Here is a 16,371-nt window from a genome sequence, read left to right on the forward strand (position 1 = left end):
GGATTCGTCAAGGGTCGTTGTATCACCGATAACACTAGACTTTTGTTTAATGTCTTGTCCAAATCCTCACGGTTCCAGGGTTCACTAGCGGAAATCGCTTTGGACGCAGAAAAAGCGTTTGATAGAGTAGAGTGGACTTTCCTTTTTTCCGCCCTTAGATGGTTTGGGTTTGGTCCTAATTTTATTTCCTTTGTCTCTTTCCTATATTCCAGTCCCAGAGCAGCGGTTTGTGCTAATGGTCTAGTCTCTTTTTTCTTCAACTTAGGTAGAGGGGTTCGTCAGGGCTGCCCCCTTTCCCCCTTCCTTTTTAATCTGGCTTTAGAGCCCTTTCTCTCAAAACTCCGCCAAAATCCCAATTTGCATGGTTTCCAAATCTCCCAAACAAACATCAAACTTGCTGCATATGCAGATGATATCCTACTTTTTATGTCCAATCCTACCATCTCTATTCCCGCATTTTTAACTGAAGTTCATGAATATTCCCAAATTTCTGGCTATAAGTTGAATAACGACAAATGTGAAATTCTACCCCTTACTAAATTTACTTTCAAACTTGACTTTGCTGCGTCCAATTTCACCTGGAGTCCCTCACACATCAAATATCTTGGTTTATACATTACCCCTTCTCTTTCCGATACTGTCTCGCTGTGCCTAAATAAATGTACCCAGAAATTGTCCGACCTCGCCTCTAGGTGGCACCCGCTTTACCTTCCCTGGTGGGGTCCCCTCGACACGATTAAAATGATGCTATCCCCAATAGTACTTTACACTATCTCCAATATTCCAATTCCTATTCCAGCTAATTTTTTTCGGAAAATCAATACTATTCTTTCTTCTTTCCTCTGGTCCGGCAAAAAAGCGCGTATGTCCTTGTTCAGACTACGATTTCCCAAATCAGAGGGTGGGGTCAATTTCCCGGACTTTCCCACTTATCATAAAGCATTCCTATTGCAACAAGCCTCTCTTTGGTTGCGGGATCCTGCTGAATCTTCCCCCTTATGGCTTGTTATTGAGCGTCTTTCTTTATCCCCCTTTACTTTCGCTGAGTATCTCTCATTTTCTCGTAAGCCCCAGTTTCTTTCCACCCCTATTCATAAGTTCACCACCAAACTTCTTCTTTCCACTTCCCCAAGTCCTCCTTCCTCTGTAGCCGAATTTCTCAACACCACCATTTGGCATAATAACAGTATCCTCGTTAATCACAAACCCCTTTATTGGAAATCTTGGAGACAAATGGGTTTGATCTGGGTATACTACCTTTTCTCTGGCTCTGATTTTTTACCTTTTTCCGTTCTTAGTCAAAATTTTAATCTTCCTCATTCCTTTGCCCGTAAGTACTGCACGCTTAAGAATGCAGTTATGTCCACCTTTGCCCAAATCTCTACATCTCCCACCCAATCTGATTCTCCTAATCCTACTCTCCACCTTCATTCCTTGTTGCGTACTCATGCCACAGCCTCCTCAATTTACAACTCACTCCAGAAGACTCTCACACCTAGGCCAAAATCCACGGTAGAGGAACAATGGGAATCTGATTTTGACATTTCTTGGCCCACCTCTCTTTGGGATAAATTGTGGACCAAACTCCGCAAATCGTCCACGGCTGCTTCCCTCACACAAACCCTCTTTTTTATCTATAACAGACTCTCTTTTCACCTCACATGCTGAGTAAGAGATTCCCTTCACTCTCTGACCTTTGTTGGTCCTGCTCGACACCTAAGGCTACTCTTTTTCATATGCTTTTTTCTTGTACTGCTACGCACAATTTTTGGAAACAAGTTTGGGCTCAAATTAATGTCATATTTCACACTGCATTTCCCTTCCCCCTCGTTAATATTTTCTTAGGGAGTCTCTCTCCCTGCTGGGCAGATACTGATTTTAATGTGCAAATTGTTGACTTGTTGCTAGCTGTTGCATTCCAACAAATTACTGTTAATTGGAAAAATTCTGCTAACATTTCCTTTAGAGCATGGTGGTACAACGTATGTCATAACCACAGGCTAGATACAGTTTTCGTTTACCCCCTCAGTTTAGTCAAAAAACGACATGATCTTTGGCTTCCTGTGACCTTGTACCTTGATATTTGTGCTAAGCGCTCATCTCATTTACCTCCTTTCCAGCAGGAGGTCTCTAAGCCACCTTGATTGACCTTTTTTGTTCCTTTGCATTTTCTATAATCCATTTTACTATATGTTATTTCTAGTACTGTTTCTGTTATATAGTCTCAATTATTTGTTATCTCTTAATCATATGTTCATTTTCATAGTCATGTTTTTTATTCCTCCTCTTATATTGCTGTAATGTTTTAGGTTTTCTTATGTATCGACACTTTTATTTATCTAATAAAAATCTTTTGAACTTAAAAAAAGAATCGCAGGCATCACAGGGATGGTGGCTGCTGAGGTCAGCAGACCATTACCTCTGTGACTGCTTTTTAATAAAGCAATCTTTTCTTTTTTTTAATGAAGCCTGTTTTCCTTAAAGGAAAACAGGATGCATTTGAAAAAAAAAAAAATAAACCTTCAAGTTTCATTTTTTAAGAGCAGGCAGTGGTCCGTAAGACCACTGCCTGCGCTTAAAAAGTATTATTACTTACATTCTCAAGGGAGAAGGGGTCCCTTGGGGACCCCTTCCCCATTGCGAATGGGTCACCACTAGTTTTAAACTTGTTTTTAAAGTATTACTATTTTACGGACGGACTTTGGTCGCAAAATAGCAATACATACCATACCAATTTGGTATTTGTGAGGGACGCCCTAAACACGCCCCCTCCAAATACTGAATCGCAAATGCAAAATGCAATTCGGTAACAAGTTACCGAATCCCATTTTGCATTTTCTACATTTGAAAAAAGATTTTTCGGGTCTCAAATGGCCGATTCTGTGAATTGGGCCATTTGCAACAGGAAAAAAGCTTTGTACATCTGGCCCTATCTCTGTAGAAGAACTCTGTCAACACAGTTCCACTAACCATGTCCGGTGTGGTGGAATTTTCACCTTCTAATGTGGAAACTAGAAAATGTATCCATAAAGTGAGGTACATTACAAGTTCTCCTAATGTGCTTGGTGGTTTCTATCAGCATATTTGGGACACTTGTAGGGTTTTCTGTGGAAGACCTCGATATTTTACAAATGGTGTACTTTAGCAGTGGTTCTGCAGAATATAGTGACTAACCAACCAACCTTAATTTGACCACAGAACAAACCCATTTTTGGCAGCGTAACCTCCAGCTGATAAGAGGCCTGATGGAAAAACCTACAGACACTCTTCCATAAAATGTTTGAGCTTTCCCCTGCCCTCATAATAGACAGAGTATGGAGGAAAAATATAAGGAAGGGTGAGTGGGATACCTAACATGGTACGACGCTTACCAACCTTATATAAAGCATTCACTGGTGGTTTCACACCATTAACTTTACAAAGTTTTTACATACACACAATTAAACCTGTAGAACTTGTCAAGGTAGGCAATTGTGATTCCTTAATTGCGATTATTAAAGAATCGCAATTATGGAATTGCAATTGCCTATGATTTGATTTGATTTGATTTTAGGTTTTCTAGAGCGCGCAGCTACCCTAGGGCATCCCGGCGCTAACAAAGACCACGGTACTGAGGGAAGGAAAGGTCAGGAAGACGAGCTCAAGGGAAAAGTAGGGTTTTTAGACGTTTCCTGAACCTGAGGTGGTTGTGTTCTTGCCTCAGGGAGAGAGGAAGGGCGTTCCACAGTCTAGGAGCATTATAGGAGAACAGGCGACCGCCTGTTCTGGCCTTCCTAACTCTAGGAACATTAGCGAGGGAAAGAGAATTAGATCTTAATTGTCGGCTTGAATGTTGTTGAGTCACGAGTGTTCTAAGAATGGGAGGGCCTTCGTTGTGCAACATTCTATGCGTAATGCACAGGGTCTTAAATTTGACCCTCTCCTTTACTGGCAACCAGTGCAGGCTTCTGAGAGCTGGTTTGGCCGAATTCCTCGCTGGGGTTCCTGTGAGGATTCTAGCCGCCGCATTCTGTGCGCGTTGAAGTCTTTGGACAACCGAGACTGGGGCCCCCAGATACAGGACATTTCCATAGTCCAGTCTGGAGTTCACAAGCCCCTGCATCAGGAGTTTCCTGGACTGGAGCGGGAGTAGATGTAAGATCTTTCGAGCCATCTTCATCAGGCCGAAACAAGTTCCCGCCGTTTTCCTCGCCTGAGTTTTGAAACTTAGATCCTGGTCAAGCCATATCCCTAAGCTCTTGACTTCGGATTTGGGAATAGGTGGCGTTCCCATACATGGTGGCCAAGGGAGGGATATGGGGATTTTGTTAGAGGTTCCCAGGAGGAGAATTTCAGATTTCTCCCCATTCAATTTTAACCTGGATTCGCACATCCATTGATGCACCTTCTCCAGGCAACTGCTCAGATTGGACAAGGCGTTGTCTGGTTGGTTAAGGGAGACGACCAGCTGAGTGTCGTCAGCATACATTATTGATTTAATGCCGAATGGCTTGACAACATCCTCAAGGGGAGCCATGTAGACATTAAAAAGTGTGGGGCTCAGGGAGGATCCCTGAGGCACACCGCACTTGAGAGACTGAGCATTGGAGACGGAATACCCGTCAACAACTTGAAAGGACCTGTCTTTGAGAAAGGATGAGATCCAGGCCAAGGCGGAATCCGCCACTCCCATCAGACCAAGGCGCTGGACAAGGGTTGCATGGTCCACCGTGTCGAAGGCGGCACTCAGGTCGAGGAGGATCACTGCCACTGATCCTCCTGCGTCCATTATGCCCCTAGCTTCTTCGACCACGGCTAGCAATGCGGTGTCAGTCCCTTGTCCTGGTCTAAAGCCTGTCTGGGAGATGCGGAGAAGATGATTGGTCTCTAGAAAAGCCGAAAGTTGTTGGTTTGCTACCCGTTCGGCTATTTTACTCATAGCCGGTAGCAATGAGATCGGTCTAAAATTAGAAGGATCTGTGGGATCTAAGTGCGTTTTTTTTATGAGAGCCTTGACTGTGGCTTTTTTCCAGTTCGCCGGGACTATACCAGTTTTAAGGGAAGCGTTGATCAGATTGGTAAAAAGGGGGGCAATAGTGGGAGCAACTAGCTTCAATTTACTAATGGGAGCTGGGTCTGATGGGGAGCCACTTTTGATTTTCTGTAGAACGTTAAGAAACGTTACAATGGAGATTTGGGAGAAAAAGGTTAATCTCGGGGTGTCTTGAAGGGGAGGGGAACCAAAGCCTGTTTGTGTGGTAGAAGGAGCTGGAAGGGAGTTCAGGATTTTGGCAATTTTTGCCGAAAAGAAATCTGCCATTTGATTACATTTTGCCCCATCCAAATCTGAGGATGATGGAGGGTCTTGTATTTTGGTGAGGAGTTTCACTATTCGGTAGGTCTCTTTCGTGGAATTAGCAGCTGAGGCTATTTGCTCCTCAAAGTAGGAGGCCTGCGCGGTTTTTAATGCGTTTTTATAAAACCTAATATGGGTTCTATAGTCGTTTTTATCGGCTGTGTTCCAGTTCTTTCTCCATTGGCGTTCAAGCCTTTTGCCCTTCCTTCTTATTTCGCGTAGTTCTTCAGAGAACCATGGTAGTTTGGACGATTTCCTACTGGATGGGAGAGTTTTAAATGGTAAGACTGAGTCGAGGGAGTCATTTATCCAGTTATGAAGTTGGATTTCAGCTGACGAGGGGTTAAGGTCTACTATAGGCAGAGTGGAGGTCAGCGCGTGATCCCATAGGATTGTGTCCAATTTTTTCCAGGGACGAGAAGGGACTCGGGGAAGGGGGGTGTCAGACGGTTTACCTGGAAGTTGAAGTTTAAAAGGGACCAGAAAGTGGTCTGACCAGGGAAGGGGCAGAGGGGTTTGTACGGAGAGTTTGGAAAGGTTGGAAAAGATGGGGTCCAGTAGCCGTCCTTTCGTATGGGTGGGTTCATTGTTGAGTAATTGAAGATTAAGGGAAGCCAAATCGGCTTGTAAGTCAGTGGCGAGTTTGTTGCTTTGATCATTGAAGTGGAGATTGAAGTCTCCGAGGATTGTGAAGTTTGGGGTCACACAGGCAAAAGAAGAGATGGCGTCCATGAGTGAGTCTATGAAACACCCTACCTGACCCGGAGGTCGGTAGATTAGGGCCCCAGAAAGTGTCGTAGATGGCGGCAAGTGCAGGGAGAACAGAACATTTTCACTATCTAAAATGGGGCTATCTTTAAACTGGCATAAGAAATTGTCACGATAAATGATCGCAATACCCCCTCCAATACCCTTCGGTCTATTAAGGGTTTTAATGAGGTATCCGGGGGGAAGTGCTTGATTGATGTCCGGATCAGTGCTAGGGGAAAGCCAAGTTTCTGTTAAGAACAGGACGTCTAAGTCCGACTCTGATAATAATAGGTGAATTTCTGTCTGGTGCTTTGGGAGTGACCTACAATTAAGCAGGGCCATCTCAATGTATACTGGTTCGGGTTGGGGGGATGGGGACAATCTGTAGTCGCAGTTTGGGCAGCCAGTAGGATCGGTTTCCAGAGTGATAGTTCCATTACACCTGGTGTTTAATGGTTTCCTGAGCTGGTACAGAGTATCTAGTGAATAGTTCAGTCGAGGGCAGGTGTGATCAGCCTGGGGTATGGGCTCAGGGCTCAGTCTGGCGCGGACGGGCGCAGACGGGCTTACCTTAGGCGCGCCTTCGGCGCGCCATCGGCGCGCCCGCTGCGCTCGTCCGCTGCGCTTCCTGGCGAGGCACATAATTTATAATGGGGAGAAGAGGCGTCACGGGGGCGTGGCCACCTGAGGTGGGCGTGTCTCTCGTCGCGCCTCGCCCTCGAGAATGGCGGTGGGAGAGTGACAAGCGTTGCAGCGATGAGCTCGCTGTTCGTGGACTGCAGAGTGCAAGAAGTGAGTATTTAAAAACAGAGTATCACACAACAAGAGATTTTTAAAAGAAGTTTCTCAATCGCTCCCGGCTTCCGCCTCAGGAGTCTCGTGGGTCTTAGTGTCGCGCTTTCCAGCTGCGCGCACTATTTATACTGTATCAGGGGGCGTGGCCACCTGAGGTGGGCGTGTCTCTCGTCGCGCCTCGCCCTCGAGAATGGCGGTGGGAGAGTGACAAGCGTTGCAGCGATGAGCTCGCTGTTCGTGGACTGCAGAGTGCAAGAAGTGAGTATTTAAAAACAGAGTATCACACAACAAGAGATTTTTAAAAGAAGTTTCTCAATCGCTCCCGGCTTCCGCCTCAGGAGTCTCGTGGGTCTTAGTGTCGCGCTTTCCAGCTGCGCGCACTATTTATACTGTATCAGGGGGCGTGGCCACCTGAGGTGGGCGTGTCTCTCGTCGCGCCTCGCCCTCGAGAATGGCGGTGGGAGAGTGACAAGCGTTGCAGCGATGAGCTCGCTGTTCGTGGACTGCAGAGTGCAAGAAGTGAGTATTTAAAAACAGAGTATCACACAACAAGAGATTTTTAAAAGAAGTTTCTCAATCGCTCCCGGCTTCCGCCTCAGGAGTCTCGTGGGTCTTAGTGTCGCGCTTTCCAGCTGCGCGCACTATTTATACTGTATCAGGGGGCGTGGCCACCTGAGGTGGGCGTGTCTCTCGTCGCGCCTCGCCCTCGAGAATGGCGGTGGGAGAGTGACAAGCGTTGCAGCGATGAGCTCGCTGTTCGTGGACTGCAGAGTGCAAGAAGTGAGTATTTAAAAACAGAGTATCACACAACAAGAGATTTTTAAAAGAAGTTTCTCAATCGCTCCCGGCTTCCGCCTCAGGAGTCTCGTGGGTCTTAGTGTCGCGCTTTCCAGCTGCGCGCACTATTTATACTGTATCAGGGGGCGTGGCCACCTGAGGTGGGCGTGTCTCTCGTCGCGCCTCGCCCTCGAGAATGGCGGTGGGAGAGTGACAAGCGTTGCAGCGATGAGCTCGCTGTTCGTGGACTGCAGAGTGCAAGAAGTGAGTATTTGCATGTGCATGTAGGGTTCCCTAAAATATTAGCGATTCCTACATATTCCTTCATTGCGAACAGCAAATTGAGAATCGCAATTAAGAAATAGCTTACCATTCATTCCTATGGGCCTAGAGGCCCTAGGAATGAATGGAAATTGCATGCGCAATGTGCGAGTACCAAATAGGTACTCGCAAATTGCGCAGGCAATTTCAAAGGTGCTAGGGGGCCAAACGGCCACCCTGATGCACCCCCCAAATTGGCATGTGTGCACATGTGGCGCACGCACTTGCCCACTTGCAGTTGATGGTAATTAGCATTTCCTAAAGTGCGAAGTCGCATTTAGGAAAGGCATGTTGAATCCCAAAAAGGGAACGGCAATTTGCGATTCCATTAATGGATTCGCAATTTAGGTAATCGCAAATTTTGCGATTACCTATTTTGTGAATTTGCATTTGGGTTGATACATCCCAAATGCCAAAATACCGGTCGCAAAGGAGCGGGCCGATTCTGCAAATCGCCCCTTTGTGACCGGTATTTTGCTTGATGCATGTCTCCCTTGATGTATGAAGAAATAGCGACTCACAAATCAGTCGCAGAGTGGTTTGCGAATGGAACAATAGCATTTTGTGATGTATGAAAGCCATTTTCAAAACAAAAATTCCAATGCGACTTTTTTGCGACCTGGTATTTATTGCAACCTAAAATAGTTATTCGTAATTAAGAAATCTCTTCTTGTGATGGTATGTTAGAGGCTGTCGCAACTTGTGACTTGTTTGCATATGCAAATTGACACCAATTTAAATCAAGTGGTAACTGGATGCAAATTATAAAAGCAGGCCCAGAATGCATCAGGACTTTCCACAATGGCTGCTCCATACGTGATTTCAAGAGGGTGTGAATTCTGATTGCTCAGCAGAGGAGGAAGTGGAGACAAGGGAGAATTTTCAGATTCAGGCTGACCATTTTTCAACAAACAGTGGAAGAAATATATGGCAAATACAGGCTAAGTAGCAATGTCATATTGGATGTCATATAGGAGGTTATTGCCCTTTTAAAGCCACATCCAGAAGGCAGTACTCTGCGCAGCAATTCTATCCCCACTCATGTTCAGGTGCTGTGCTCTTTTCACCTATTGGCCTCTGGCAGCTACCAGGGTGTGACTGCTGTCACAGAAGGGGTGTCTCAAAGTGTGCTTTCATGTTTCTTCCATTCTTTCCTAGATGCTATGCGTCACTATATCCACTGTCATATTTACCTACCCGGAAATGCTCCTGAAAAGTAAAGTACCAAATTGCTGTTTTACAGGACTGCCAAATTTCCCCATGTCATAGGGTGTAAAGATAGGAGACATGCCTATATGTCCTCCATCCCATATTGAATATTTTTTAGGAACAGGAAAAATACACATTCCATCAAGATTCAAGTGGTATGCAATGCCCACCATATAATAATTGATATTGTGCCACAATATCCAGGAAGCACCCATGAATCCATGTTTGTACACAGCAGAATATACAGACGGCTGCAAAGAGGAAAGTTTGATGATGGATATTTATTAAGGACTGAAAAGAAATCTAAATACATATATATTTTTGGTGAATGTTCGGAAAAATGTTGTAGGCTCATATTAATGTATGTTTTTCAGGTGATAGTATGTACGCCCTATGTCCCTGGATTCTCACACCATACCCTTCCCCCACCTCCCAAAATGAACAGGGATACAACAATGCACATTGTTGCATGGACCATGATTGAGCGGATATTTGGCCTACTGAAAGCTCTATTTTGGTGCCTATATAAGAGTGGGGGTGCCTTACAAAATGCACCAGAAATGGCATGTAAGATAGTAGCAATGTGTGCTATCCTACACAATATTGCCACCAGGAGAGGTCTTCATATTGTGGTTTCAGACTCAGATTCAGAGGATAAAGATCCTGGGCTACCTGTTAAGCATCCTAAAGATGAAAGCAGGGCAGTGGAGGGGAGAAGGCGCTGGGACCACACTGCCACACATTACTTCTTAAGGTATGTCATATATGATTCTACAAAACGTAAACAAATGGTACTACACTTGTTTGATGTTCCAAAGTAAAGCTACCCTTAATGTCAGGTGTTTCACGTCTGTTTTGAAACAATCTGAAACGTTCACAAGAAAATGCAACATGATAGTCGGTTACAACACCAACAGGAAAAAAGAGCAATGTAGGCACTCCCTGAACTGTGCCCCTCAATGCTTTTAGTGACTGTGTCCAGAATGGGATGTGCCACCATGTTGAAGTGTAGGAGTACGGCTGCTACTGCATCTTAGCACACGTGCATCTGTGGCAGAGATGCTGTTGACAGTGGACAACTCCTAGTTATCAGAATTTGAAAAAAATAGAAGAAGCAGCCAGGGATACAACAACCACACCACCTGAAATCGTCACCTAAGTAGTACAAATACAAAGAAACAGTTGCCCACATCCAGGATCAGCTGCTCATTGATCAACATATATCATTATCAGAATGTTTTGCACATACCCCACTTTCAATTTGGGCAGTTTATATAGCTTCCACTTCAGTGGTAATCTGCCCAAGGCCCCTCGATGCATCCCCACTCAAGTGGCCCATTTCTACCTGCAGCATCACAGTCCGACTTGATAAGGTGGCATGTGCTAGCCTCCCAAGGGGCCTTGTTAAGGCATCCATATGCACAGCACTGCTCCTCTCTCTTCGCTTTTGATTGGCATTGTCTTCTGCCACCTGTAGGCATAATTTATATAGGGCACTTCTTAAGCTGTCCATTTTAGTGTCCATCCTAGACTGATTGTCCTCCAACTGATTGGCCACTGTATTGAAACACACAGAAATTATTTTCTGCGTGGTCTGCAATTTTTTGTTCATCGTTTTAATTTGTTTATGCTGCGGATGTTGAACTTGCTGCTTGGAATCAAAATCAAGTGTTGTTTGCCCACCAAACAACACTTGATTTTCTGCAGTTGCATGAGACATTGAAGGCTGGTTTTCATGAGAAGTATTGCAACACCTACAAGCACACACTGTGAGATGGTACTGTTGGGCCTGAAAACTGGTTGTAGAATTAAAGTAGGTGGCTGGATGAAATTATCATCTTCAGTTGATGGTGGCTGTGGGGAGAAACACGCACTGCTGGAGTGGCCATGAGGTGTAGTAGGCTGACTCTCCAACAAGACTGGATATTCGTCCACCATTTGTGCCTGTTCTTCTCCCTCTACATATCTACAAACATTGTCCTCCTCAGGTGCATACTATTAATGATACTGGGGCCGATTCACAGAACTAACTTAAGACAAAATCCTAAACTTACTACTTTTGGTATTCACAGAAGTTAGGATTTTGTCTTAAGATTGTCTTAAGACAAACTTAAGACAGACTTAAGACAGACTTAAGACAGACTTAAGACAGACTTAAGACAAACTTAAGACAGACTTAAGACGGACTTAAGACAGACTTAAGACAAACTTAAGAAAAAATCCTAACTTAAGTCTGTCTTAAGTCTGTCTTAAGTCTGTCTTAAGTCTATCTTAAGTCTGTCTTAAGTTTGTCTTCAGTCTGTCTTAAGTTTGTTTTAAGACAAACTTAAGACAAAATCCTAACTTCTGTGAATACCAAAAGTAGTAAGTTTAGGATTTTGTCTTAAGTTAATTCTGTGAAACAGGCCCACTGACTACAGTGTGTTTCTTTTTAACTACTAGTCCCAAAAAACGCTATAAAGGATTCTTTTGCTAGGGAATCATCCCATACTAATATGTCTGTATAATTTTAAATTGTACCCGCATGTAGAAGGCACTTTTAAGTTAATAAGTGTTACAATTACAAACAATGTACACTTACTTTGTGATGGTACAGGTGTGGAAGTGTCAACGTTGACAAAACCAACAACTGCCTCTGGCTACAGCATTGCCTCTACCATTGCCTCCAGTGTAGTGGGTGGGGGTACAGTAGAGAGTCCACCTCCTGTTGCCCGGGACTCACTCCGCAGTGTTGCAACATTTTCTTTAGTGCAATACTGGAGGTCATAACACCACTTCTGTATATCTTCAACGGAGCACTGTGCCACACCTACAGCATTTATTTTCTGCTGCATCTCGAACCAGATTTAGCACTATTGTGCCTCCTGCACAGTTATAGATTACCATCCAAACAGGATTTCATGATTGTTGCAGCACTCCTCCATAAGTATTTTAAGTTCTTTTTCTGAGAACTTCAGTTTGTGCTTTCTTCCCCCTGCCTTCTTCTCTGTGTCTTGGCTAGACATTCCTGTTAAAGGGAGTTATTATTTGGTGGTCCCTGAGTCACTGTTCAAATACAGCAGTTCTCCACCCTCACTCTGGTAGTTTTCCTGGCTTCAGTTGTGCACAGCTTCCTGGTTATGGGGTCAGCATCCTGAACCAGGAAGTTATTTTAAACGTTTGCGAGTGTGTCCACCAATTGCGACTCCATTTGCAATTTCAGAAACCCGCTAAAATGTGATTTCTAAAATAAGGAAGCAATTCATTTGCTGGTCACTAATTTTCACTGGCCAACCTACATACATTCTGATTTGCGATTACCAAATTAAGATTCCTAAAACTTCACAATTCGGAAGCTTCATACATCTAGTTTTAAATGAGGTATTGGGTTTGCAATGAGCTATCTAATAAATACTTGCTTAAATGTGTTTATGGTTTAAAATAATCATCATAAGGGCAGGTGAATTGGGGCTGTGTCCTTTAATTGCAACAAAAAAGCTTGATATATCTAATATCAATATTTTTTTTAGGTCCCCTGTTCTGGCAATAGAAGAAAATGGCATTCAGATTTATTTTAGTGACCTTGCTAAAGTACAATGAACAAAATATTTCCTTGCACATAGAAATGGTTTCGAAGAAAATGGGCTGCATCATTCTGTGATCTACCACGAGTCACTATTCGGAAATATTAGTACTTGAGGTGAGTTGAGGTGAGACAGCGGTAGGTGCTGGCCTTGCGGTTAACACCGCTTTACTTGGGAAGTTTTTAAATGTTGTAACAGTTTAAATTTTAAACACTGTGTGGATTTGGGAGGAAGTAAAAGGGTCTGTTAGAGCCTGTGTGTATTGGCGTGGCAGTGGCCATTTTAGCTTGCCACCTTGTTTTGACAATAAGGAATGGTAGCGGTCTAGTAATTAACGTTCCCTTATGCTGCATGTGTCGGCCCCAGAAAAGTGCCCGATGCATGGACGTGCCACTGGCACTGCAAAGGTGCACCTGAGGCAAGCCAGTCTGCTCCCGTTTGCTTCCATCTGCACATGACCAGGACCAGGGGCCAGGGATTCTGCATGTTTGAATGGAGGGGAGCACCACCAGATTTATTCCAGTCTATCCCTCATGCATTTAGAGCCTAAGGTGAGATGTGGGGAAGTACCTGTGTTTGTGGTGCTGCGCGGGCTTTTGGACATATGACAACCCTAAAGGGGAGGATAGGAGGTCACTTGATAGAGCTACCCCTGGGAATGACTGGGAAGAGCACTCAGAATGGGTCTTGGAAGACAAGGAAGCTAATTAAACACAGTCACAAAATTAGTTAGTTGATTGAAGCAGCCCAGTTGGACTGCCTTTTTGTTATGGAGACCTGGGCCAAGGAATATTCTTGCCAGTATTTTGCTATCAGTACACTACCAAGGTATTGGGTTGTGAGATTGGACAGAACTATTCACAGGGGCGGCTTAGCCATTATTTTTGAAGAATAACTGAGCTGCACACTATGTTCCATCAACTCTCCTATAGAAGGATGTGAAGTAGGGTATTTTAAAATTAAAAATGAGAATTTAGTGAGGCTGGTGGGCTTGTTGATTTATTGTCTGCCAGGTCCCGAAAAGCAATTCATTTCTAATTGGTACCCAGTGCTGGAGCCTTTTATTTCTGGTAACAACCTTACTATTGTGGGAGATTTTAACCTTCATTTAGAAGAAGAGCATGACCGGAACTCCATGACTTTTTTGGATTTCATGTCTAGTTTTGGTTTACTCTAACGGGTCAAGTGCACAACCCACATAGCTGGACACAAGTTAGGTGGGATCTTCTCCAATCAAGAGAATCTGATCACAGCTACCCTGGACAGATCACAGTCTGGTTACTTTTTTTGCCCAAGAGGGTTGTGCAGCAGTTTGCACACAAAAATTGAGAAGACTTTTAGAAATTGTGGAAATATCCCCGGGAAACAGTTTTGCCTAGCCCTGGAAAAATATAAGGAGAAAGATCTTCTGGTTATGGAGTCACTGGCAGAAAATTTTAATAACTGAGTAAGATTGGCTGTAGAGGAAGTTGCACCCATTCAGAGAGCTAGCTGAAAGGGTAGGAAGAAACCTTCTTCCCCCTTGGTTTCAGAAGAGCTCAAGAAGCTCTAAAGGCAGTGCAGGAGGCAGGAACGGAAATGGAAGCTGAAGGAGAAAACCAAACTAGGGAGCTCACTCTCAAATATAAAAAGGCGATTAAAGAAACCAAATCTGCATATTTTTTCCAGAGGATAAGATCAGCCATTAATGCAACGAGAGAACTTTTTAATACTGTTCGCACCTTTATGTCACCTCTGATGTATCAAGAGACGGAGAACTCACAAACGTTCTGCAATAAGGTAGCAGAGTTTTTTAAGGAAATACCTTGAGGATTCATATGGACTTCCCAGCTCCCTATGAGGATCAGGGTGGTTCTGGAGCTTAGTCACTCCATGAAGATAATGGGATGTCATTAGAACATCTTACCACCAGCAGTCTATCCAAATTATCCATGCTATCTGCGTGTACGATCAAGGCCCTGATAGCTGGTACTACCTCGGGCTCTCCAGATGATCCATGTCCTACAATTAGTTCCAGACTTGATTGCTTTAGCCATGGAGAAGATCTCTGCTGAGGTCCTCGAGACCGGATATACCCGCAGGTCTAGAAGGAGACAGTTGTCATCCCTCTAAAGAAGAAGCCTGATGGTAACCCCACTGATGTCAAAGATCTGTGCCCTAATTCTTTGTTGTATACTCGGGCAAAGTTCCTGGAGAAGCATATACCAGGAATTTTGCCAAATATCTCCTTGAGAATGAACTCCTGGACCCTTCGCAGAATGGGTTTAGGCAAAATCTTAGCACTGAACTGGCGCTTTTTGCTACTACGTGTTCTATCAATAAGCAAATAGATCGGGGAGGTGCTGGTGACTTGGTTTTGCTAGACATGTCGGCAGCCTTTGACACCATACCTCCATCTTTGTTGGTGCAAAGCCTGCGGCAGGCAGAGCTGAAGGATGTGATGCTCAAGTTATTGGAGTCCTTTCTGTGTAATAGATCGATCACAGTTAGTTGTGGCGACTACAGAGCAACCCCCTTTCAGCTTCCATGTGGAGTTCCACAAGGGTCATCTTTAAGCCCTACACTATTCAACCTGTATGTTGCCCCTCTAGCGAATCTGCTACGTTCTTTTGGTTTCCAGGTGTCGTCCTATGCAGACGACACCCAGCTCATTGTTTTCATCTCTGAGGACTGGGAAGAGGTAGCAGGAAAGTTTAGGGCATGTATGCAGGAGACTAGCAGATGGATGAAGGACAATTGGCTAAAATGAATGGGGAGAAAACCAAGACTGTGGTGTTTTGAGTCAACAGTTCTACCTGCAATGATCGCTGGTGACCAGATACCTGTGGCACCCTACCTATCCCAGTAGCGGCAGCCAAAAATCTGGGTTTGCTGTATGATAATACCTTGACCTTTGACTCCCCTATTAATAGAATGGTGAGTTTATGTTTTTGGATAATCAGGATCTTAAAGAAGATTTTGCCTTTGCTTCCGAAAGGAGCTCAGGACATCAATGGTCATTGCACTTATCATCTCATGCCTCGATTACTGTAATGCCCTGTAGTTAAACATTAACCAACTTTCATTGAACAAGCTCCAAGTCATCCAGAATGCGGTCACACACTTGGTCTTGTGAGTACCCAAATATGCCTCAATTAGGGAAGGCTTGAGGTCTCTTCATTGGCTGTCAATAAAGTAACAGGTGTCTCTTAAAGCATTATGTTTAATGTACAGAGCACTTTATTCTAGGGGCTCACGCTATCTTAGGACAACCCTAAACTAGTATGTTCTTAGGAGATCGTCGGAATGCCATATGGTAGCGGTTCCATGGTGCAAGAAAGTCAGGTGGGGGGAATGCGCATTTACAGTGGCGGCGTCTAGGCTGTGAAACTCTCTTCCTGAAATCATAAGAAGCCAGAGTTTGCTCTTGATATTCAGCAAGCATATCAAAACCTGGCTGTCTGCAGAGTAGGCTAGCTGGGGAATCTTTTGAGGCTGTCTGGTTGTTTGTTTTTTGAGGGTCCAGGGCAGAGTCTGGCTTTTCTCTTATTTAGCACTTTGACACATTTTGGTCTAATGCGCTTTAGAAATTCCACAAATACTTCATACATTAGGAATATCAATTTCCTAATTGTGATTTGG

Source organism: Triturus cristatus, chromosome 8 (assembly GCF_964204655.1).
Source record: "Triturus cristatus chromosome 8, aTriCri1.1, whole genome shotgun sequence".
NCBI lineage: Eukaryota > Metazoa > Chordata > Amphibia > Caudata > Salamandridae > Triturus > Triturus cristatus.